At 40.7% G+C, this 25,333-nt stretch overlaps 1 protein-coding gene across 1 annotated transcript in view; it reads left to right on the top strand.

Moving 5' to 3' along the window:
* Positions 1-22,426: 22,426 nt before the first annotated feature.
* PDZK1 (PDZ domain containing 1) overlaps positions 22,427-25,333 on the top strand; it is a 50,395-nt gene continuing 47,488 nt past the window's right edge. The window contains exon 1 of the mRNA XM_032634612.1: positions 22,427-22,515. The gene's annotated coding sequence lies outside the window, so the exon portion shown is untranslated. The remainder of the gene's footprint in view (positions 22,516-25,333) is intronic.

The raw sequence follows: 25,333 nt of genomic DNA, 5'->3' as shown, positions 1-25,333 counted from the left end.
TATTAAGAGCCTGCTATGTGCCTGGTACTGTTTTTGGTTGGAGTAAACAAGACAAAGGTTCTGCACGTATAGAGCTTACATTCTGGTGGCACAGTGGTAGTTATTGAATTGAGGAAGGCCTAAATAAGGCTTGGAGTTAAGAATGCCAAGGAGAGGCAAAAACCTGCATCAGTTACTGATTATGCAAACGTGTTGTTGCAAGTTCCAATATCTTTTTTATCTAATAGGGAAAACTAATTGACATTGATAAACGATGCTCAGAGGACTCAACTACAAGGGTTTTGTATACTCAATCTGGCCATCAACCTTTGCTGAAGAGCTGCATTGTTTAAAACCCACCTCCAGACCAAGTCTGTTTCTTGCCTTGCTCATCACATTATAGCCAAACATCTGTTGCCTCAACTTGTAGCCCTCTGTTCATCCAGTAAGTAGAGGTATTTGTATTTGCTTGCCTCTCCCACAGGCTTGCTTTCCTCATGGGTGTGACCTCCTACCCAATGGAAAGTCCGATTCATCTATCATCCCCTAGTTAGTATGAAGTCTTTAGTCCCTTTGGACTGATTTTGCCCTCATACTGGTGTGATGTTTTCATATGGACAGCCAGGGGCCTAAGGAGCATTTCCCTGTCCCACTCTGGGCTTGCTTTCCACCCTTCTCCTGGAGAGTAATCAAGATGTTAAAGGTATAGCACCCTCATTTCTTGGGGTGCTAAAAGCTCTTCTGAACATACCTTGAAGGGCCACTAGGCTGGTGACCAGCATCATCCAGACCTTTTCTTGCAGGAAGCCTGAACTGAGAGCACCTTTACTGTGGCCAAACTTGGGGTGTCCTGTTTCAATCCCATTACTGTGTAGTTCACTCTCTGGTTCAGAAGAGAATCAATGGATCAGGAGAGAGTTTTGGAAGTTACTAATACCTCCTTTTGCATAATCTCAGGACATCTTTTTTATGATCCCCAAGGATACCTCTCAGTATAATCCGTTGCCCACATAAGTATTTTTTAACATTTGTGGGTGGTGATGATGACGTACATAAGTGGCAATAAATAAATATAGAATCTATGTGTGTCACAGTGGGGATGCAAATAGGCCTACCTTGAAGGAACTCAAGTCTTGCCAGAGAGACAGCTAAAATAGCTTAGTTACCTTGGAGTTGGGTGTCTCCAAGTCTCATTTAAAAACCATCTTCTGGAGTGGGTCAAGCAGTTTAGTCTAAGTTAAAATCGTGGGTTTTGGGCTTCCCTGGTGGCGTAGTGGTTAAGAATCCGCCTGCCAATGCAGGGGACATGGGTTCGAGCCCTGGTCTGGGAAGATCCCACATGCTGTGGAGCAACTAAGCCCGTGCGCCACAACTACTGAGCCCACGTGCCACAACTACTGAAGCCCGCGCGCGTGCTCCGCAACAAGAGAAGCCACCGCAATGAGAAGCCTGCGCACTGCAACGAAGAGTAGCCCCACTCGCGGCAACTAGAGAAAGCCTGTGTGCAGCAATAAAGACCCAATACTCAGCCATAAAAAGAAATGAAATTGAGCTATTTGTAATGAGGTGGGTAGACCTAGAGTCTGTCATACAGAGTGAAGTAAGTCAGAAAGAGAAAGACAAATACCGCATGCTAACACATATATGGAATTTAAGAAAAAAAAAATGTCATGAAGAACCTAGGGGTAAGACAGGAATAAAGACACAGACCTACTGGAGAACAGACTTGAGGATATGGGGAGGGGGAAGGGTGAGCTGTGACAAAGCGAGAGAGAGGCATGGACATATATACACTACCAAACGTAAGGTAGATAGCTAGTGGGAAGCAGCCGCCTAGCACAGGGATATCAGCTCGGTGCTTTGTGACCACCTGGAGGTGTGGGATAGGGAGGGAGGGAGGGAGGAAGATGCAAGAGGGAAGAGATATGGGAACATATGTATATATATAACTGATTCACTTTGTTATAAAGCAGAAACTAACACACCATTGTAAAGCAATTATACCCCAATAAAGATGTTAAAAAAAAAGACCCAACAGAGCCAAAAATAAATTAATTAAAAATAAATAAAATCTTGGGTTTTGTAATAGATATGGATTTTTGTCCATTATTTACTAGCTGAGTGAACTTACACAAATTACCTTTGAGCCTGATTGTCACAGGACAAGAATAGTACCTAACTGAAAAGGCCATGAAGATTAAATGAAATAATGTATCATTTAGCACAATGCCTGGCACGCAGTAAGCGCTTAGTAAATGATAGACATTGCTTATTGATATTATCTGTTACCTGTTTGGCCTTATTAGTTTCATGTTCGGAAAGGAACCTTATTTCCACATTTGGTGAGCATCCATATTTACTGACTCTAATACTTAAATATGCTGAGAGGATGATAAAGGCTTTCTATCTTAGAACCATCACAAGTAGAAATACTTAAGGTGTATTAGGAGAACATCAATACTGGATTATAAGGGGCAGTGGCTTCGTCATACTCCCATTCTATTCTCCAAGACTTAGCACAGTGCCTGGGATACGCAATCAATAAGTTTAGATGAATGAAAGAGGAGTTTCCATTAGTGAGATCAACTGGAACAGAGTATTCACGTAAGTAGTAGAATGAAATTTTATAGAGATAGAGCACCTCCAGTGCCAGGCTAAACTAATCACTGTCTCATAGACAGTGAAAAGCCATTAAAACTCGGGGGTGGTATGTACAAATCAGCGTTTTAGAAAGATGTCTGGTGGCAGTATGGATTAGAGGCAGAGACAGTATCTAGTTGATGGACCACTTACTAGGCAAGAGCTCAGTGCCAGGCTCTGAGGTAGGTGTGGGAGGTATAAAGATGAGTAAAACATGGGCAGATTTGAGATCTGGGGCTTACCACTTAGGAGACTGTTGGAATATTTTAAGTGTGAGATGATGAAGACCTGGAAAACACCTTTGGAAAGAAAGGAATGAATGTGGGAAAGAACTAGTAGTACTTAGTAACTGACTGGATGGGGGAAGAGAAAAAAGGAGGAACCAAGGTTTTGACTGAATCATGGACAGAAATATGGTCTCAGGAGGATACGTTTGATTTTGAGTGATTTGCTTTCTTTTTTTTAAGACTTTATTTTTTATTTATTTTTTGACCTGGGCCTACATTGGTGAAAGCACTGAGTCCTAACCACTGGACCACCAGGACATTGCTAAGACTTTATTATTTTGTATTTTTAAATTTTGGCGGGGGGGGTGCTGCGCCACGCGGCATGCAGAATCTTAGTTCCCCAACTAGGGTCAAACCCGTGCCCCTTGCATTGGAAGCATGGAGTCTTAACCACTGGACCACCAGGAAAGTCCCAGGAGGTGCAGGTTTAAATCATGAGGGTAGATCAGAAATTGGGAGAGATAGTAGAGAGAAAAGATTGAAGGAGTGGGGAATGAGTCTCGAGGAATGAATTTTCATGTTTGAGAGGTGGGAGGAGGAAACAGGCAGAGAAGGAGAGAAAAGAACAGCCAGAAAAGTAGAAAAACCAGGGGGGGACAGAGTCACAGAAGCCAATAAAGATGAGAGTTTAATAAGGAAGAGAATGGAAGTGCTGAACGCTAAGCTAGTTAGGTCAGATGGGAAGACACCAGGAAGCAAGGAAGAAAATAGAAATCAACCTAGACTGAAGTAGAAAATTTGGATTAACTACTAACCGTAGGTGATGATGAAAACATTTGTTAAAAGGCTCTGCGACAGGTTTTTATTTGGGGGTGGGTGGGTGTAATTTACATCTATTTTTCTTAAAGTCAAAAAGATAGTATTTGAAAGTTCATAAAAAGTAATAGCAGTGTCTTTTTATTCTCAGAGACAACCACTATCAACTCTTTGAGGTGTTTTACCATATTCCTACATCAAATGCTAATATTACCACTCTTGATGATAGTTTAGACATTGTCTATTGATTTTCTGTTATAGAAGATGAGGATATGGTTCTCTTAAACCCCTACCCTTCTCTGCATCTTTCAAAAAAATCATTATATTATAAATTTTAGTTTTTACATAATTTGGATTCCGTAAATGTTACTTATTACAGAGCCAAGTTGTGTGCTATGATTATGTTTCCTTTTGTAAAATTTAGTGTTTTCCCTGGAGATGATGATCACCTTAATTTTTTTTAAACAGGCAGAGTTTTCCATATCCATATCTTTAATCCCTCGTCAGATCTGTCATGGGCCATCAGAGAAATGGTCAATTCCATTTTCACCCCCTAGAGATCTTTCAGAGTCCTGTATCTTTTGCTTTCTTCAGGACTAACTGCTCTTTTTGGCCCTTTTTAATTCTAGAATTTTTTTATCCCCTCCCCCTGTTAGATTTCTTGTTTCCTGGATCCCATTTTATCCACTCTACCAATTAACTTTCTTGCTTTACTGAAGCACATCCTCTGGTAGCTCCTTAAGAAAGGTCATATGAAAGGCAATTTTTTTTTTTTTGGAGTCACTGTGTGACTGACAGTGTCTTCATTTTTCCTCATGTTTGATTGGGTATAGAATTCTAAGTAGAACATAATTTTCAGTTTTGAAGACTTGCTCCATTGTCTAGGAGTATGAAGAAGTCATATATATAAAGCTGAGGCTGCAGTGGCCATATTTAGGCTGTGCCAAAGTAGTAACAGAGCAGGGGAGCGTGCACCAAATGAGGAAATATGCAGAGATGGGAGGACTTGCTGCCCCAGAGAGGACACAGTAACTGTTTTGGGTTCTTTTGGCTTTCTGGTTTCTGATTCCAGAAACCAGAACTCATGAGGGCTAGCTATACTTCTTTATTATTTTCCCCCCTTTAATCTATGGCAATTTGAGTGGGTTTCTGTTTCTTATGACTAAATGCTCTTTAAGATAACTATCCATTTTATCCATCTTTCTTTCCCAGCCTGAAGGCTCAGTGCCTATATTTAGAAATATAGCCACATCTCTGAGAGACTGAATTGGGAATCAGGAGGCCTAAATTCCAGACCTTTCTGCTTTTACTGGCACTGTTCAGTGAGTGGCTTTGGATAAGTTGCTTTTCCTGCTGTGATTCAGTCTCAGTGTCAATAAAAATGGGATGGCTACCTCAGAAGGATTTTTTTTAATTAAAGACGAAATGAGATACCTTTGTATCCATGCTTTGAGGAAAGGCAGCATTTGCCAATGGGAGTGATGGAAAAGGATTTGAGTAATGGGAAGGACTCTTCTCCAAGGAGACTGCCTATCCAGGACCTGAAATAACTACTTCTGTCTTTAGCTGTTGACCCTGCTTACTGTCCCACCTGGTGGCACTGGGGATATCGGGAGACCACCTGTGACTCAAACAGAGAAATAATGGCCCTGAAGGTGGATATCCAGCTTCTGGCTTCTGGCACACCACTGGTAGGTCTCACTGTCCAATGCCATAGCTTGGTTTATGGTGAACACCAACTGAGATGATATTTCACTGATACCATCTTTCCCAGGATCCTATTTAAGTCTCAGTTGCTCCAGTCTCAGGGGAACAGTCTCAAGACTTGTCCTTGCACAAAAACACCATACCCACCTCAGCCTCTTCTTTTTTAAGCTACACAGTTGCTTCCCCTCCTGGGAAGTTGAGCTGAGGATGTGCATTCATCCTGGAATAGGAAGAGGAGTGTTAGCCATGGAAGCCGGGTGTATACATGGTAATCTAAATTCACTCACATGTAAATGTTGAGGCAGAGATGAGGGCTGCTCCATAGACATTAAATACCACCCTCTTAGAAGAGTAGCCTACAGGCTATACCCGTATCTGAGGGAGATCTGCAATCCCAGTTTTTCATTAATTCAGAATTGGTTTACATTTTATTTCTACTCTTGAACTGGAACTTCTTTTGTATACATCTAATCTTTGGTATAGCCCTAGCGACAGGTATTATTGTTCCCAGTTTACAGGTAAACTGAGGCACAGAGTGATTAAGTGGGTTGCTAAAGTTGACAAATATTGTAGTATCTAGATGTCAAACCTGGATTTCATATATTTATAGTGTGTAAGAGCCTGAGGGCCAAATTACCAGGCTCTTTTGCAACATATAGCAGAGGCAGAATGTCTGGTGGGGAGGGCAATAGAATTAGTTCCAACAAAAAAGAAAAAGAAACTATTTTTCACCCTTTCATTAGTGTCAAGAAGAATGGGTCCTTTTCTTCCCCACCAGAAAAAAATCATGGGATCCATCCCTCATGAGTTCAGGATTTTCCCTGATGGCGGCTGTCTCTGCTCTGGGGATCTCGGGGTGGGCTGTCCTCACGACCAAGCTTGTTCTCCACAATTGCCAGCAGAATGGCCAGGGCAAAGCAGCCTCTGCCAGGAGCTGCATGTTGTCAAGAGCCCCAGGAACTCGAAGCAGATGTTGGCTCTGCTGATGTCCTTGGCCTCACTTTTCTGAAAGCACAAGGGGAACTCCTAGACAAGGCCTTACAGGGATCCAAGACCATCCCCCTGCTTCAGGCAGTAGCCTCGGTTGGCTAGAGTCTGATGGAGGTGGAGGAGGGCTTCGACATGAGAGTCCAGCTGGCTGGGAAGTAACACAGTTAATTAAATGAGGTGTACTGGAGAGAAGATAGGAGAAAAGAGAGAAAGAGAGAAGAGGCATAGAGAGACACTAAAGGCTATATTTTCAGATTTTTTTCCCCTAAATTAAGTTGGGTTGCTGGTCAAAGAATATGAACATTAAAAATTTTTTCTACTATGTTATTGGATTGCTCTCCAAAAAGATGGTTGAGATTCAGATGTTCAGCAAGAATATTTAATGTACATTTCTTCATGGACTTGCCAATACTGGTTATTATCTTTTACATTTTTGCCAATCTGATGGATGAAAAATCAGACCTCACTGTTGTTTTGCCTTCGAAACTATGACTAGTGAGGGTGAGGATCTCTTCATACATTTATTGGTCATTAGTATTTCCTCTTCTATGAATTGCCTGTTCATATTCTTTGCATGCTTAAAAAAAAATCAACTTCTAGGAACTTTCTCTATATTAGAGATATTAACCTGTTGCCATTTTTTCTTTCTATTTTTTAACAAATAGTTTCTTTCATTTTGTTGTCTCTTGACTTTATTTTTTTCCATAAGGAAAATTTACATTTGTATGTAGTTAAATACAATATACTTCTCTTTCCTAAGTCATTTGTGTTTCCTTTATTGTTTAAGTAAGTTACCCTCAGGCTGAGGTTACAATTTTCTTCCAATATTTTTATTATTTTACCTTTATATTTATATCTTCTAATTTTAGCTAAGAAAAATTATTTTCATGTCAAAAAGCCCAAACTGAACAAAAATCAAAACCAAGAAAATATCTGAATTTTCATCAAAAGGGAAATGGTTGAATGAATTTTGATTAATTTACACAATAGAATATTATATATTAAAAAGAATGAGTTCTATAAATATGGGCCTAAAGGCAGATGTCCGTAATATACCATCATGTAAAAAAAAGGCAAATTGTAGAGCTATGTATATAAAATAAATATTTTTATTTAAAAAAATCCTCTGTGTAGATGTTAAAAATATATTTAAGCACTTTTGTAGTTTGTAACCAAACTACAATGGGATAGGATTTTTGGATAGGTAATTACATCCACAGGGTTTAAAATTCAAAGAGTAGAGAGGGGTATACAGTTAAAAGTTTTCTTCCTACACCGACTACCCAGTGATCTATTATTGACCAATATTGCTTTGTTGTTGTGGACCCTTCTACAGATATTCTGTGCATATATAAGCAATTCCCTATTTTTCCTTTTTTAAAAAACAACAATAATAACAACAACGAATGATGTTCTACATTTTTCTTTTTTCACTTGCCAGTATGTCATGGAGACCATTCCATATCAGTACATAAAGCGCTTTCCCTCTTTAAAAATTGCTGCACAGTATTTATAATTATGTGAATTTATTGACATAGATTTCCATCAGTGAGCATTTTGATTATTTCCAATCTTTTTTCCAAACCCTACCTGGACATACATCATTTTGCAAATGATGAATCTCTAGAAATGGCATTGCTGGTCAAAGGGTATATGCATTTTCAATTTTGAGAAATGTTGCCATATTTTCCTCCATAGAGGTTGCACCAGCATACCTTTCCACAAGCAACATATGAAATGCTTCCTCATACCCATGCCAACAACATGATGCTAACTTGAGAAGTGAAAATTGGCCTTAATGTAGTTTTAATTTACATTTATCTTGTCATGACCAAGGTTAAGCACATTTTTACATGTTCAAGAGACAACATTTGTTTTTCCCTTTCCATAAAGTTGCCCGTTTCCTATTGGGTTGATGTCTTTGGTGGTGTTTTCAGATTGATCTGTAGGTGCTCTTTCTCTACTCAAAAAATTAGTCCTTTGTGATAGGAGGTAGAAATATTTTTCTAGTTTGCCATTCATCTTTCCCTATGGTAGTTTTTGTTTTGCAGGAATCTTTTTGTTTTCATATAATTATGTGACATGTATACAGACCATCTCCACCCCAAGACTGAAAAAATTCTCCCATGGTTTCTTCCAGTATTCGTATTTTTTCATGTTTTAAATTAAATTTTTTGGTCTTCATGAAATTTATTTTGGTGTAAGGTGTGAGGTACAGAACCAACTTAATTTTTCAAGTTGTCTACCAGTCATTCCAGTACGTTTAGTTGAGTGAAACTTCTTTTCACCGTTGACTTGAAATGCTTTGTCATATATTCAATATATCTGTGCGTATGCATGCCTATTTCTGTACATTCATTCTGTTTATATATGTGCCTGACAAATTTTAGATTTATATTTTAATTCCTAGAAAATAGTAATTTATATATTTTTTAATATTTTTAAATGTCTAATCATTTTTATAGATTTAGAATATTTTAATATTTAGTCCCCCTCTTTACTTTTTAAGAATTTTTCTATTAACTTAATTTTCTATCTAATTTTTATAATCTGCTTATCTGGTCTCTCCTTTCCCACCATCTACCAACAAGAAGACCTACTGGTATTTTTAAAATTGGGTTATGTTCTATTTATATTTTAACTTAGAACTGAAATTTTTGTGACATTGAATTTTTTGATCCAAGAACATGATATTCCTTACCGTTTTTAAAGCCTTGTGTTTTGATACGTGTGTAGCTCGGCCATGTTTAGAAGTTTTTTCATAAAGGTCTCGTCCATTTCTTAAGCTTATTTCTGAGTATTTAATATTTTATATCGCTGCTGAAAATATTATCGCTTTCCCATTGCATCTTTTATGTTTGTTTGTATCTTTATACCATTTTAATTTATATCATTCATTATATCTTTTAACTCTTCATTGTTTTTCACACCTGAAGGATAACTAATGATTAAATATTAATTTCATACCCAGTTACCTTCTCTTACTCAATTCTGTAATTGTTTTTAATAATTTTTCAGTTGTTTCTCTTGGATTTTCTAGTCATGCAATCATATTATTTGTAAATAATGATAATTACTTCCTTTTCTATTTTTATATCTCTGATTTCTTTCTCCTGTCTAATTGTATTGGTTAATATCTCCAGAAAATATTAAATAATAGTGGTGATAATGAGTCCTGTCTTTTTTCTTAGTTTAATGGGAGATTCTTCAGTTGTTTCCTTATTAAGCATTGTGCTAGCTTTGGGGATGAGATATATTTTATTATGTTAAGGAATATATATTTATTTCTATTTTATTGAGTTTTTAAGATATCTAGAATAAATACTGAATGCTTTATTAATTGGCTTTTAAACATCAACAAAAATGACCCTATGATTTTTCTTTATTCACATATTAGTATGGTGGTCAATGCTAATAGATTTCCTAAAATTGATACATCCTTACAATCCTAAAAAACAAAACAAAAACAACATTTGGTCTTGGTATATTAGTCTTTTAATATGCTGCTGGCTTCTGTTTCATAATATTTTTTTTTTTTTTTTTTTTTTTTTTTAAATTTATTTATTTATTTATTTTTGGCTGTGTTGGGTCTTCATTTCTGTGCGGGGGCTTTCTCTATTTGCGGCAAGTGGGGGCCGCTCTTCATCACGGTGCGCGGGCCTCTCACTATCGCGGCCTCTCTTGTTGTGGAGCACAGGCCCCAGACGCGCAGGCTCAGTAATTGTGGCTCACGGGCCCAGTTGCTCCACGGCATGTGGGATCTTCCCAGACCAGGGCTCGAACCCATGTCCCCTGCATTGGCAGGCAGATTCTCAACCACTGCGCCACCAGGGAAGCCCTCATAATATTTTAAAAAAAATTTATTGGAGTATAGTTGATTTACAATGTTGTGTTACTTTCTGCTGTACAGCAAAGTGAATCAGTTATACATATATCCACTCTTTTTTAGATTATTTTCCTATATAGGTCATTACAGAGTACTGAGTAGAGTTCCCTGTGCTATACAGTAGGTCCTTATTAGTTACCTATTTTATATAATAATGTGCGTATATGTCAATCCCAATCTCCCAATTTATCCCTCCCTGCCCTTTTTGCCCCTGGTAACCACAAGTTTGTTTTCTACATCTATGACTATTTCTGTTTTGTAAATAAGTTCATTTGTACCATTCTTTTTAGATTCCACATATAAGGGATATCATATGATATTTGTCTTTCTCTGTCTGACTCACTTCACTCAGTATGACAATCTGTAGGTCCATCCATGTTGCTGCATATGGCATTATTTCGTTCTTCTTTAATGGCTGAGTAATATTCCATTGTATATATATACCACATCTTCTTTATCCACTCCTATGTCGATGGACATTTAGGTTGCTTCCATGTCTTGGCTATTGTAAATAGTACTGCAGTGAACATTGGGATGCATGTATCTTTTTGAATTATGGTTTTCTCAGGTTATATGCCCAGTAGTGGGATTGCTGGGTCATATGGTAGTTCTATTTGTAGTTTTTTAAGGAACCTCCGTACTGTTCTTCATAGTGGTTGTATCAATTTACATTCCTACCAACAGTGCAGGAGTGTTCCCTTTTCTCCACACCCTCTCCAGCATTTACTGTTTCTAGATTTTTTGATGATGGCCATTCTGACTGGTGTGAGGTGATACTTCATTGTGGTTTTGATTTGCATTTCTCTAATGATTAATGATGTTGAGCATTCTTTCATGTGCTTGTTGGCTATCTTCTTTGGAGAAATGTCTATTTAGATCTTCTGCCCATTTTTGAATTGGGTTGTTTGTTTTTTTGTTATTGAGCTGCATGAGCTGCTTGTAAATTTTGGAGATTAATCCTTTGTCATTTGCAAATATTTTCTCCCATTCTGAGGGTTGTCTTTTGGTCTTGTTTATAGTTTCCTTTGCTGTGTAAAAGCTTTGAAGTTTCATTAGGTCCCATTTGTTTATTTTTGTTTTTATTTCCATTTCTCTAGGAGGTGGGTCAAAAAGGATCTTGCTGTGATTTATGTCATAGAGTATTCTGCCTATGTTTTCCTCTAAGAGTTTTATAGTGTCTGGCCTTACATTTAGGTCTTTAATCCATTTTAAGTTTATTTTTGTATATGGTGTTAGGGAGTGTTCTAATTTCATACTTTTACATGTAGCTGTCCAGTTTTCCCAGCACCACTTATTGAAGAGGCTGTCTTTTCTCCACTGTATATTCTTGCCTCCTTTATCAAAGGTAAGGTGACCATATGTGCGTGGGTTTATCTCTGGGATTTCTATCCTGTTCCATTGATCTATCTTTCTGTTTTTGTGCCAGTACCATACTATCTTGATTACTGTAGCTTTGTAGTATAGTCTGAAGTCAGGGAGCCTGATTCCTCCAGCTCCATTTCTCGTTCTCAAGATTGCTTTGGCTATTCGGGGTCTTTTGTGTTTCCATACAAATTGTGAAAATTTTTGTTCTAGTTCTGTGAAGAATGCCAGTGGTAGTTTGATAGGGATTGCATTGAATCTGTAGATTGCTTTGGGTAGTAGAGTCATTTTCACAATGTTAATTCCTCCAATCCAAGAACATGGTATATCTCTCCATCTATTTGTATCATCTTTAATTTCTTTCATCAGTGTCTTATAATTTTCTGCATACATGTCTTTTGTCTCCTTAGGTAGGTTTATTCCTAGATATTTTATTCCTTTTGTTGCAATGGTAAATGGGAGTGTTTTCTTAATTTATATTTAGTATTTTAAGGAACCTCCATACTGTTCTCCATAATGGTTGTACCAATTTACATTCCCACCAACAGTGTAGGAGGATTCCCTTTTCTTCTCACCCTCTCCAGCATTTATTGTTTTTAGATTTTTTGTTGATGGCCATTCTGTTGATGGTGTGAGGTGATACCACATTGTAGTTTTGATTTGCATTTCTGTTATAATTAGTGAGGTTGAACATCTTTTCATGTGCTTTTTGTCCGTCTGTTTGTCTTCTTTGGAGAAATGTCTATTTAGATCTTCTGCCCATTTTTTGATTAGGTTGTTTGTTTTTTTGATATTGAGCTGCATGAGCTGTTTTGTTTGTATATTTTGGAGATTAATCCCTTGTTGGTTGCTTCATTTGCAAATATTTTCTCCCATTTTGTGGGTTGTATTTTCATTTTGTTTATGATTTCCTTTGCTGTGCAAAAGCTTATAAGTTTAATTAGGTCATATTTGTTTATTTTTTTTTCATTGCTCTAGGAGGTGGATCAAAAAAGATATTGCTGCAATCTATGTCAGAGAGTGTTCTGCCTGTGTTTCTCTCTAAGAGTTTTATAGTTTCCGGCCTTATGTTTAGTTCTTTAATCCATTTTAAATTTATTTTTTTGTATGGTGTTAGTGTTCTGATTTCATTCTTTTACATGTAGCTGTCCAGTTTTCCCAGCACTACTTATTGAAGAGACTGTCTTTTCTCCACTGTGTATTCTTGCCTCCTTTGTCATAGATTAGTTGACCGTAAGTGTGTGGGTTTATCTCTGGACTTTCTATCCTGTTCCATTGATCTATATTTTTGTTTTTGTGCCAGTGCCATACTGCTTTGATGACTGTAGCTTTGTAGTATAATCTTAAGTCAGGGAGTCTGATTCCTCCAGCTCTGTTTTTTTTTCCAAGATTGCTTTGGCTATTTGGGATCGTTTGTATGGAAACACAAAAGACCCTGAATAGCCAAAACAATCTTGTTTCACAGTATTTTATTTAAGACTTTTGCTTCAATATTCTTCAATAAGATTGATTTTTTAAATTTTTTGGTGTTACTTTCATTGGGTTTTGGAATAAATGTTATGCTCACTTCACAAAAAGAATTTGATTACATTAGTTAATTATCTATTTTATTGCTTGTTTTTCCTGAATAAACTGCTCAACTTACTTAATAGTTCTATCATTTTCTATTTTCTTGTTGATTTCCACATTTAACTTGATTCTTTCCTTCTACTTTCCTTAGCTTTATTTATTACAAAATTGATTATGTACTAGCCAATAAAGCAAATATCAAAGAATCTTTGTCAAAAAGATCACATTCTCTGCAATTAGCATAGATGTAAAAAAATTTTTTAAATCCTATTTTTCACAAATTGCATCTTCTTTGCCTGTCATTCTTTCTTTGTCAGTAAGATGGTATGGGGAGAAATACATAGGTAGAAGATGCTTTTGTTTATGTTCTAATTTTGTGGTTGTGCCGTGGGCTCATTGGTGTTAATTATATTGTTATGCTTTAGATTTTTAGATATATGTTACATATTTTGTACATATAAAATAATATATTTTAAAAAATATGATAAAATCATATATATACATACCTATGTACATACACACTATGATACCATGCATATATAAGATTGAGAACACTGATCTGAGAAGGTTTACCACCCACCCACCATTTATGAAGAAAATTACTCAAGTAGGTACTACACAGCCAAAAAGGAAGACAAAACATAGTATTACTGTAAGATATAAGAAACCCCAGCCACTGAATATGATCTGAAGAATGGAAGACATCTGGAAAGAAATGAAAAGGAAGTCCATTTGACCTTGAAATTTGTAACATTCTCTTTTGAGGCAAAGATTTAATTAATGTCATAAGATTATATTTCTTTTTCTTTGGATCCAATCAAACTGCTTGATTTAATTGAATATTTACATAATTGTAATGTTAGTACTCCTTATAGAATAAATCTACAGGCATAACATGGATCAGTTAACTGGTATTACAGAACAAATATAAATGTTACAAACCTTGACAATGTAAAAAGTTTTAAAGTACCTTACAAAAATTAGGTGGGTTAGAGTTAAAGGAGAGTAAGAAAGAAGTCTAACTGGTATTTCCTCAATTTTCAGAGGGGAGTAAAAAACATGTAAAATCAGTAAAGCAATAAAGATGTAAGTATTTTTAAATTTATGAAGATGAGCACTAGAAGGACTAAAACATTTAATATCATTAACAAATATTGGAAAGCAGGAGGTGATGTCAGGGTGTTAAATTCCTCATGGAGGAGGGCCAATAGATACTCTTTGAAGTAACAGAAAATAAAGGTATATAATTAAAATTATAACCTTAACCATCAAAGGGGTTAAATGAAAAAATTTTAAAGTAGTGAACGTTTTTTTGGGAGGGTGTACTGTGGGTAGGGAGAGAGGTAAGTGTAAGGAAACTTTTTTTTCTCACTGTATGTTATTTTGCTTGATTTATTTTACCTTAAGGACATATTACTTTTAATTAAAAATTTTTTTTCAAGAAAAATGGAGTGTATTGCAAACACATAACCTATAAAAACTAATTTTTAGAAATGAAATGGAGGATGAGGAAAAAGCAACTGTAATTGTAGGGGCCTATGATATGTCAGGTACTTTATATGCATTGAATCATTTAATTTTCATAGATATTGTTATCTGCTCTTTTCAGGGAAGGATGCTTGCATTCTTTTCCTCCAGGGTATTTCCTAAACATTCCTAAATCTAGAAAACCAAGAGGAACTCTGATTCCAACTCTTTTTTTAAAGCAAATACTCAATAATTTTATTATAATGAACTAACTTTGAGGCCAGATCCTGAAAACTGGCTTTGTTTGCAGGAAGATATTTGGGAAGTTTATAAACTTTTTGCTATTTGCTACATTAAAATAAACTCTTATACACATTTCTCCAAAGAAGATATACAGATTGCCAGGAAACACATGAAAGAATGCTCAACATCTCTAATCATTAGAGAAATGCAAATCAAAACTACAATGAGGTATCACCTCACACCAGTCAGAATGGCCATCATCAAAAAATCTAGAAACAATAGATGCTGGAGAGGGTATGAAGAAAAGGGAACCCTCTTGCACTGTTGATGGGAATGTAAATTGATAGAGCCACTATGGAGAACAGTATGGAGGTTCCTTAAAAAACTAAAAATAGAACTACCATACGACCCAGTAATCCCACTACTGGGCATATACCCTGAGAAAACCATAATTCAAAAAGAGTCATGTACCAAAATGTTCATTGCAGCTCTATTTACAATAGCCCGGAGATGGAAACAACCTAAGTGCCCATCATCGGATGAATGGATAAAGAAAATGTGGCACATGTATACAATGGAATATTACTCAGCCATAAAAAAACTGAAATTGAGTTATTTGTAGTGAGGTGGATGGACTTAGAGTCTGTCATACAGAGTGAAGTAAGTCAGAAAGAGAAAAACAAATACCGTACGCTAACACATCTATATGGAATCTAAAAAAAAAAAAAAAGGTTCTGAAGAACCTAGGGACAGGACAGGAATAAAGATGCTGACGTAGAGAATGGACTTGAGGACACGGGAAGGGGGAAGGGTAAGCTTGGACGAAGTGAGAGAGTGGCATGGACTAATATATACTACCAAATATAAAATAGAAAGCTAGTGGGAAGCAGCCGCATAGCACAGGGAGATCAGCTCTGTGCTTTGTGACCACCTAGAGGGGTGGGTAGGGGGGGTGGGAGGGAGACGCAAGAGGGAGGAGATATGGGGATATATGTATATGTATAGCTGATTCACTTTGTTATAAAGCAGAAACTAACACACCATTGTAAAGCAATTATACTCCAATAAAGATGTTTAAAAATAAATAAATAAATAAGCTCTTTAGTACAATAAATATTTTCAGAAATAAAATAATTCCGAAGGTATTTCAGTTACACACTTCAGAAGGTTGCTCACCAGATATCTGATGAGTGTTGCTGACATTGCATATAGTCTTACATAAATAAATACAGAATATTTGACTCTGTATTTGGACAAATAATATCTGGACAATATTTCAAAAGAATCCGGCTTTTTCTTTTGTTTTCATCTTTTTTTTACATATGTGTATATATCTACTTTTTTTTCAGATTCTTTTCCCTTATAGGTTATTACAAAATATTGAGTATAGTTCCCTGTGCTATACAGTAGGTCCTTGTTGGTTATCAGTTTTATATCATGTATTCATCCCTCCCCCACTTTCCCCTTTGGTAATCATAAGTTTGTTATCTATGTCTGTGGGTCTATTTCTGTTTTGTAAATAATTTCATTTGTATCATTATTTTTTTTAGATCTCACATATAAGTGATATCATATGATGTTTTTCTTTCTGTCTTTAACAAGATTTTTGTTAGGACCTATAAGATAAAAACTATAAAGTACTATTAAGGAACATGAAAGAAAATCTAAATGGAGATTAATTGTTAATTTTCTTTATATTTACCTATAAATTTGTCACAATCCTAATAAAAAATCCCAGCAGCAACAGCAGCTCAGTGATCTGGTCCCCAGTGCTGCAGCCTTAGCCTCGACCTCTTGTTCCCTCTCCTATGTTGTTACACCTTTGTGCTTTACCATGTCTCCAACAGAATGTCCTGCTGACTTTTGATACAAAACATTGAAAGTTTAGTGATATGCTTTTGTGTCTCACTACAAGCATTATCTGATTTGAAAAGAAAGAGAAAGAGGATTGCAATTATTTCTTCAGCCAAGGGGTGTGGTTAAAAGCAGAGACTCTGGAGCCAGACAGCTTGTGTCCAAGTCCTGGTCCCAAAACTTGGTGACAAGCAAATTTCTTAGGCTCCTGGGACAGGTACTGTGCTCAGCCCTTAATAATGAATGTCTTTGACAAACACTGAGCAACTATGACGTGTCACGTGACACAGGGCACAGAGAGATAACTAAAACAGCAGAGACAGACTATTTTAGTGGTTAAATGCAGCCTCTAAAATCAGAAAGACAGGTTTGTAATCTGGCTTTGACAATTATTAGCTGTATAATGTTCGGCAAGTTTTTTAACCTCTTTGAAAATCTGCTCATTGATCTATAAAATGGTGATGATAATATTCTCTTCCCAGGGTTGTTGTGTAGGTTACATGAAGCAACCTATGTAAACTACTTAGTATAGTGCCTGGCATAGAGTCAGGGCTCAGTAAGTGTTAGCCATGATTATTTTTATGGTTCCTCATATTTGAGACAATTTACAGTGTCTCAAGCACATCCACACACATGATTGTGTTTAGTTCTGATAAAACACTGAGCTATTATGGTTATTTAAAAATCTGTCATTTGAACTAAGCATATGGAGACTTAGGCATTGTGACCAGCTTAAAATCATAGCTTCTAAGTGCGGGAGCAAGGATTCTAACCCCCAAGTTATGGGGTCTTTCTCTTGGAATTTCCTTTGCCTCTTTTCTCACACCCATCCAGCCATTCAGGAACAGCTGCAACACAAGGAGGACTCTGATAACGATAATAAGGTCATAAAGTATATCAAGGAATAGGGAAGGAGAAATTCTAAATGAGGGATCTGGAAAGGCTGCAAGACGGCAGTGGAGTTAGGCCTTGACAGATGTCTGCTGACTTTGGGGAGCTGGTGCCTTACAGGTACAGCGGTGAGTGTGCTGGGGAGATTTGGATTCCAGTCCTGGCTCTGTACTAGCTAGCTGTGAGATATTGAGAAGGTCATATGCCTTTTCCCGGCGTGGTTCCTTAGGGACTGGTGCAGCGGGATGGGAGGGGGCAGGGTAGGGACTGCTTCCAAGAAAAGAGCGGCAGACAGGCTGGCCGGCTTGCAGGCGCTGATGCAAGAGTGGCCGGGCTTCGCGGTGCCTAGGGCCGAGCTGAAGCAGAGTGTGTAAGTCTGTCGTGGGCCGTTGTGGAGGGCTGTGGGTAGGTGGGGTCCATGGGACAAGGATGCTCCTGGAATAGGTGACCTTTGTGCTCCGGACCGTGAACACCCTGGTGTGGTGCAGACAGGGCCCTGCTGGTTCTGCACTCTGACCGCTAGAGGGCGCTGCCTTCCAGTTGAAGCCTTCCTGAGACCAACCTTTGGCCCCCTGAACGGCCGGGGCGCAGGGGGCGTGCGGGCTAGCCAGGGAAAACCTAAACTAGTAGCGGAGGTCTGGGGGGTGCAAGATCGGGTCTGGTGGCTCCTGGGGTCACAGCCTGTACTAGGGCGGCATCTGGCCCTCACTAGCAGGAAGAGGTGGTGGGGAGGGAAGTCTGGGGACTTTCTGGGTCCACCAGGTGCCGGAGGCAGTCTCCTCTGCCTCATAAAATGTGGCCAGCCCCGGAGCGGGCAAGGATGAGGGTGCAGACTAGGTTGGCACCAGGCTGGCACCCTCACCTTTCAGCCTTCTCCCGGCGATTCCTGAACTCCGTTGGCTGCCCAGGGCCGTTGGACTCTCAGTATGGAGAGCTCGCAGCCGCAGCCGACAGGACACGCCCTCCTTTCCCCGACCTATTTTAAAGCGGGAGGCACCTGGGTTCAGATCCAAGCTTCGTGTGATTTCGTGCACGTTCGTAAAATTGCTCAGCCACACGTTCCTCTTGTGTTTAAAGCTGCCTCATGGGAATGTTGTGACGATTAAATGACACATGAAGCTGTGCCCAAGGTTTTCTGGTGGGGACAAGATTGTAAAGAAGAGGCTCCATTCTCTCCTCTACCAAAGCCCAGACCTAGCCTGTCAGAGGAGCTGGAACACTAGCAATCCGCTCCACAAATACCTCTGTTTGTAGATCTCCCACAAAAGTGAAAAAGATGCCCAGAGATGGGATCTCAGTAATCACCGTAACACCAAATTCCTTAGAGTAGAGCCAGATTTGTATGTAAGCCAAAGTTAGGGTCAGGAGGCCCTTGGAGCGCTTGTCTGCTTTCTCAGGCCTCCGGCTCTGACCCCTCTCAACACACTAGAGCAGGGCTTCTCAACCTTAACATAAATGTGCTGTGGACACTTCTGTTGTCTCGTGAAGCCTGTGGAGCCTGTTCTCAGAATAACATTAAACAATTCATAAAATAAAATACATAAGATAACAAAATCAACAAATTATTTCAAAACGGTTGTCCAAACATTAGAAGAATGTGTGATGGAGTAGTATACATGCTTTTTAAGATGTGGCATCAAACCTAATAAACTATTGTAATTTCACAATAGTGATGAGCATATAGGACATTTTGAGAAATCTGTAACAACCGTAAGGAGATTTGAAAGTAACTAATTTCTATTGATGGCAAGTTCTAATGTGGTTTGTTGCCTACATCATAGTTGAAGCAAATGCTTTCAACTAGAGACTGGTGAAAATAAAGATGTAATGTTGGGCTTCCCTGGTGGCGCAGTGGTTGAGAGTCCACCTGCCGATGCAGGGGGCGCGGATTCGTGCCCCAGTCCGGGAAGATCCCACATGCCGCGGAGCAGCTGGGCCCGTGAGCCATGGCCGCTGAGCCTGCACGTCCAGAGCCTGTGCTCTGCAACGGGAGAGGCCACAACAGTGAGAGGCCCGCGTACCAAAAAAAAAAGTTAAAAAAAGATGTAATGTTTCCCCCCGATTCACGATCCCATGGACCCTCAGTTAAGAGCTCCTGCAGGACAGGGTCCTCATTTTGCATGTGGGGAAACTGAGGCAACCAGGTCTCCTGATTCCTAGGTGAAGGGTCTTCCCACTAAAGTGTATAACTCTGGAACTTGGAGAAAACTATCTCCAAACCATTATCTTCACCCTGGAATCCCCAGGTTTACTCTGCCAAAAACATGCCAGTGACCCAAAGTCTCCCTTTTTTGCATCACCCCCAGAGCATACATCTGGGATGTGAGCTTCCCTCAAGGTGCCTCACACGGCAAGCACCAAGCTCCATGGAGCCCAGTGGCTTTTCCCAGGCCAGGCTTCGAGGGATCCAGAGGAGAGTTTATTCAAACCTTGGTAATTTTCCCCTGGTAATTATCTCCTCTTCATTGATAAGAACAACCATTTGTCATTCATCCCCCATGAAGACTGAAAGTAGCCTGGAGGATTTAAAACAGCACAAGGAATTTAGGCTTTGTCAGGTGCAGTTACTTCAAGGAGTTCACCTGGATTTCCCTCCCATGAACACACAGTGTGGTTCTTTCCCATTTGAGGATATTGTCAGAACAGGCTGTATCCCTGAAAGCTCCCTGGAGAAGAGCGAGCGTGCCAGCCCCGTGGGCACGAGGAACACTTCTCTTCCCAGGCTCCCAAGGGCAAAGAACATTTCAAGAAACGGGGTTTTTCAGGGACCTCACTGGAAGCCTGTCCTTGCCTGAGCAGTCCTGTCAACTGTCCCATCCCTGCTCCCAGACCCCAGGTCCCCAGTGGGGCTCTTTACCTCAGGACAGAAATTCTTCTTTCCTGCTCTCAGGCTGGGGGCTCTGGTGAAAGCACTTTGAATGAGCTCTCAGCCCTTGACTTGTTCATTTTTGTTGAAACTCCATCCCCCACGTCTGTCATTGCAGGTGCCTTCATTACTGGTAGTTATAGTCTTTGAAAGCCAGAGAATGGGTTCTTTTTTAGCAGTCAGGGGTCTTCCTGCTGTTCTCCTCCACCCTTACTGTGAAAGTTTCTCTCCTCTCTCTCCTCTCTCTCCTCCGTGTCCTCCTTTGCCATTTTATCCTTTTCCTTTTTTTTTTTTTTTTTTTTTGTTGCATGTTAGAAATAGACTAATGTGCTGAAAGGGCTGAGAAAAACCACTCTTTGAAATTATTTTCTTCACCTTGGGGGAGAAAGCTTTTTCACTTGATAGTTCATAATAAGGATAAGACTGATAATAGAATAACTAGAAGATATAAGGACAGAATGTGCCCTCAAGTATAAAGAAAGGTACCTAGTCTTTTCTTGAGAGAAGACTTTGCTTAGAAGTAGGACAGGGAACAGAGCTGCTGCAGGATGAAGGGGAAGGTGGGCTAGGAGTGATGCAGGGAGGCTGGGGGAGCAGGGGAGATGAGGGGTGAGGGCGGCCAAAATGGTCCTGTATGTACGGGTGAAGGGATGGATGACTGACCTTATTTCTTCACTTGTGACCCCCTCACCCATTTCTGTTCTGTTCTGTTCCTCCTTGGTTGTTGATGGCTGGGGAGATTGCAACGATTATTCCTAAATTCTAGGGTGGTGCACTTTGGTGGAAAGAGCATTGGTCTGAGAATGAGAAGCTTTGGGTTCTAACCTCTGCAAGAGTGGGCCAGGCTCTGTGCCAGAGGGGACCCAGCACAACAGGAAGTCTCCTGGTTCTGCAGCAAACACCTGTCATGATTGCCAACCAGTGCTGTGCTACCCAGGAGGCCAAGTGGGGTTGGGGGAAATTTTTCATGACTAATCTAGAGTCCCTTTCACCCTTGTGTGGACAGGGAATTCCTGTTTTGTAGTTCTCTGTGCCTCCCTGCTCCAAAATTGTAATAGGACTTCTGGGGTTTGAGGTCCTTTCACGTGGCCCCGTTGAAGCCATCATCCTAAGTGTTGTCAGGTGAGACAGACATCAGGCACACCTCGTTACTCCACCAAAGTATTCAGGTTTCACAGTAGAATGAGTCAATTCCAGGAGCCTGGGGTACAGAAAACCTTGTTGGGGAGGGGGGGCGTCTTTCATCCCATTTCCCTGTCTCTCACCAGCATCCTGGTCACAGGGCCAGTCCACCACAGCCCACAGGACACCTGGCCCTGCAGACATAAGCTGTTAAACTGGGCCTGGTGTCTGGTGACCCAGTATCCTTCTTTGCTGTCCTTACACTCGTGGTCTAATTTATGACCTCTCTGTTCTCTAAAAAGGAGTTTTGTCCATGCTTGTCTCTGTGGGATACTTGGAAGGTTGGCTGAGAGGGCATTCAGTATTTCACATCATCCAGGGATTATGCAACGAAGATTGTTACGAACATGAAGAGGAGTTGAAGATAACAGGGCTGTAGCTGCGTGAAGGTGGGGCACCTTCATCCCGGCAGCGCACACATGCATTCACAGTGGTTATTGCAAAACCCTCAAAGTTCTGCAAAGACCTCAGGACTTGAAACTGAATCACAGAGGGCTCCCTTCTCACCCGTCAGGCAGCATTGGTTCATCTTGTAAATAGTTGCATACATCATTTTCCTAAAACGTTGCCTCTGATCCCTCCTCATTGAGCATCATCGTATGGTAGGTGCTGGGGGGCTCACATGACTAAGCGCCAGGAGAACGCCGCTCTGCTGAGAGGCTCCACCCCTGTGAGACGAGGCTGACCGCTCTAGGTGCTGCGAGTTGCCCAGAAGTGAGACAAAACCCAGGAAGGAGAGAGGGAAGGAAGGCTGCCCCGTGCACCAGATACTGTCGGCAAATTTCACGGACAGTGACATTTGAATTGAGCTTTCAGAGAAGGGAGGATTTCAAAAGGTAAGTGTTTTTCAGATAGAGGAACAACAGGAACCAACAAGGAGTGGGGACGTTCGGGGCTTGTTTGGAAACCCGTGGAGCGACAGGTGGCTAGAATGTAGGCTGCTTCCTGGTCGGGGGTGGGGGGCTGGAGGGGCAGCCCCTTGCCCACAGCCTTCCAGATATTTATTTTGTCAGCCTTGGGATGTCTAAGTTACCTGAGTCCAGTCACACAATTTAGCAGCTGATATATTGTTTCCAAGATATTACTAGAATGCGCTCAATGTTAAAAGAAAATCTGGTTAGATGTTAAATCGTATTTGTATCTCGCTTCTACAGAACTGTGAGGTCTTAGAGACAGAAGGAACTAACACCGTCAGCTAGTCCAGTCCCTCGCCGGGTGCAGAAACTTCTATGCCGGTGGTTCTCAAACTTGAGCATGTATCAGAATTACCTGGACGGCTTGTTAAAATACAGGTGTCTGGGCGCAGTCACAGAGTTTCTGATTCAGTAGGGCTGTGGTGGGGTCCAGGGATTTGTACTCCTAGCAAGTTCCCAGGTGCTGTTGCTGCCGCTGTAATTCTCCTTGCAAACTGTCTTACATAACACCTCTCGCCTGCCCTGCTTTCATCTCTCTAGTGGTGTGTAGCTCATGACCACCCAAAGCACCCGCCCACTGTTCTTCGTTGCCTCCGGTTGTTTAAAAATTCTTTCTCATGTTACCTTCAGATCTGCCTCACTTTCACTTGCAACCACTGTGTCTCGTTCTGCCAAGGGCTCCACACAGAACATGTCTCTGGATGGTGGTTAAGTCTCAGGCCTGGGCTCATCTGTTGACTCTACCACTAAGTACGTGACCTTGGGCAAGACTCTCAACCTCTCCGAATTTTCCTCATCTGTAGAGTGGGAATAGTAATAGCACTGATGTTTAGATTAAACGACAAAATGTGTGTAAAATAATTAGCCTGGTGCTTGGCACATAGTAAGTACTCAATAAATGTTGGCTATTAGCATCACCTGGTTTTCCTTTTCTACATGGGGTCTCATCAAATCTGTGAAGAAAGCTGATCATTCTAGCTAACATTTCTCCCTTCTGGGCTAAATATCCTGTTCCTTCAACTCTTCCTTATGGCACAGTGTCAATATTTCCTTCATCCTTGCTACTCTCTTCCGGAGTCTAGTTTGTAAAGTTCCCTTGTCAAGTGTGTGTGGGTCTCAGACCTGCCACCGGCCTCAGCATAGTCAGAGCTTAGTATATTCACTGCAGCCAAAGATCACTTTAGCTTTTGTGACTAATTTCCACATTTCACTCCACCACGTCAGACTTCTAGGCAATGAAGATGCCTGAGACCACATCTGCATGTAGAGTAAATTTTGTTATTCTGGTACATTTCCCCTTGAAGCTCACCTGGCTGCATCTACACATGGCTCTTACTGTGTATGAGTGTGTGGGGTGTTGGGTGGGGAGAGCACCTCTGAACCTTGATCTGATCTGGGGCTTACACTTGCTTTGTGATGGGCGTGACAGTCGGCAACCTGGGTGACAGGCCATGTAAGGAAGCACGTCAGAGGCTGACAGAGAAAAGGGATCTACTCCCCTTCTCTGCCTTGCCCTCAGCCTTTCCTGGCTCCACGGGCCTGGTGGGAGACCCAGAGTCTCCCTGGGAAAGTGCGAACTGACCCCTCTGGCACAGCCAATAGTTTTCTGGAAGGAAACCAAACCTCAGGGCCAGAGGGCACTTAGAGCAAAGCCGTGTAGGCATTTCAATCCCGCCGCTGTCTCCACTGGCCTCTTGCCCAGAGTCCTTGGTAATATCATAAGAGGAGGGAATTAGGGCTGTTTTATTGTGGGGACGTGGTGGCAGCTTTGGGGGTGTGGGTATCAGGGTGACAGGGCAGGCCCTGAGAACAACACCTCTCAGTTGCAATTCTAACTTCCAGCCTGTAGTGAATGGCTCACTGGGAATATTGACCTCAAGTTCTGTCTTTTAAATAGAAGGCAGAGAAAATCTGTCTGCCCAACTCTCTGGTATGAGGGAGAGTCTGTTTTGTCTCTTCCTGGTCACAGAGGACAGCAGTTCCTTTGCAGCCAGGCCTCCCTCCTGCAGAACTGCTGGCTCGGCAGCCCAAACACTGCCACCTGCTCCACACGCAGATCTGTATGGGGATAACCTGAGCTTCTCCAGGACACAGCAGCTTGATGGCAGAAATGGCTGCAGTTGCAGCTCTGTCTGTCTTCTGGGCTGGGCTGTCCCCTCACCGCCACCGCAAAGCCACACTGTGCTGTATGAGCCAATAGGAAGATGGTTCCTCTCGGCATCTCCCTGCCTGTTGGATGCCAATGTCGTGTAGCACGTGGCTCTAGAGCTGCAGATCCCCGTCCTCCTCCGATTATCGCCCCTTGAGAGCTGCCCCACAAGCTGCAGGCTTGTGAGTCCCAGTGCTGAGCTCCTCGCTAAGCCTCCTGCCAAGCTTTGTCTTTGGCCAAGGGAGTTGAAGAAAGTAGCCTCACACATCTTGTGACATCTGCACTTCTTCAGCCTTCCCACAGCCGCTGAGAATCCCAGGACTTCCTGATGCCCAAGTCTTTGAATCAGGGACTTCACATTTTGTCCTCTGGAATATTTCCAGTCTGATGTAGGGGAAAGAAAAGATAGTGTTTAGCAGAGGATCCACTGCTGAGGGTAGAATTTCAGCACTCCCATAGCTGGCTCAGGCAGATCAGATGGGATCATCCTTAATCTGACTTGGGCTTTTGAGAAGAAGATGTACTGTCTTCAGTGGATAATGAGTATTGTGGGTTTTTTTGTTTTTTCTGGCATGTCAGAATTCCAAGCAA

Source organism: Phocoena sinus, chromosome 1 (genome assembly GCF_008692025.1).
Source record: "Phocoena sinus isolate mPhoSin1 chromosome 1, mPhoSin1.pri, whole genome shotgun sequence".
Classification (NCBI taxonomy): domain Eukaryota; kingdom Metazoa; phylum Chordata; class Mammalia; order Artiodactyla; family Phocoenidae; genus Phocoena; species Phocoena sinus.
The sequence above is the reverse complement of the archived record's forward strand: the minus strand, read 5'-3'. Positions and strand labels throughout refer to the sequence as shown.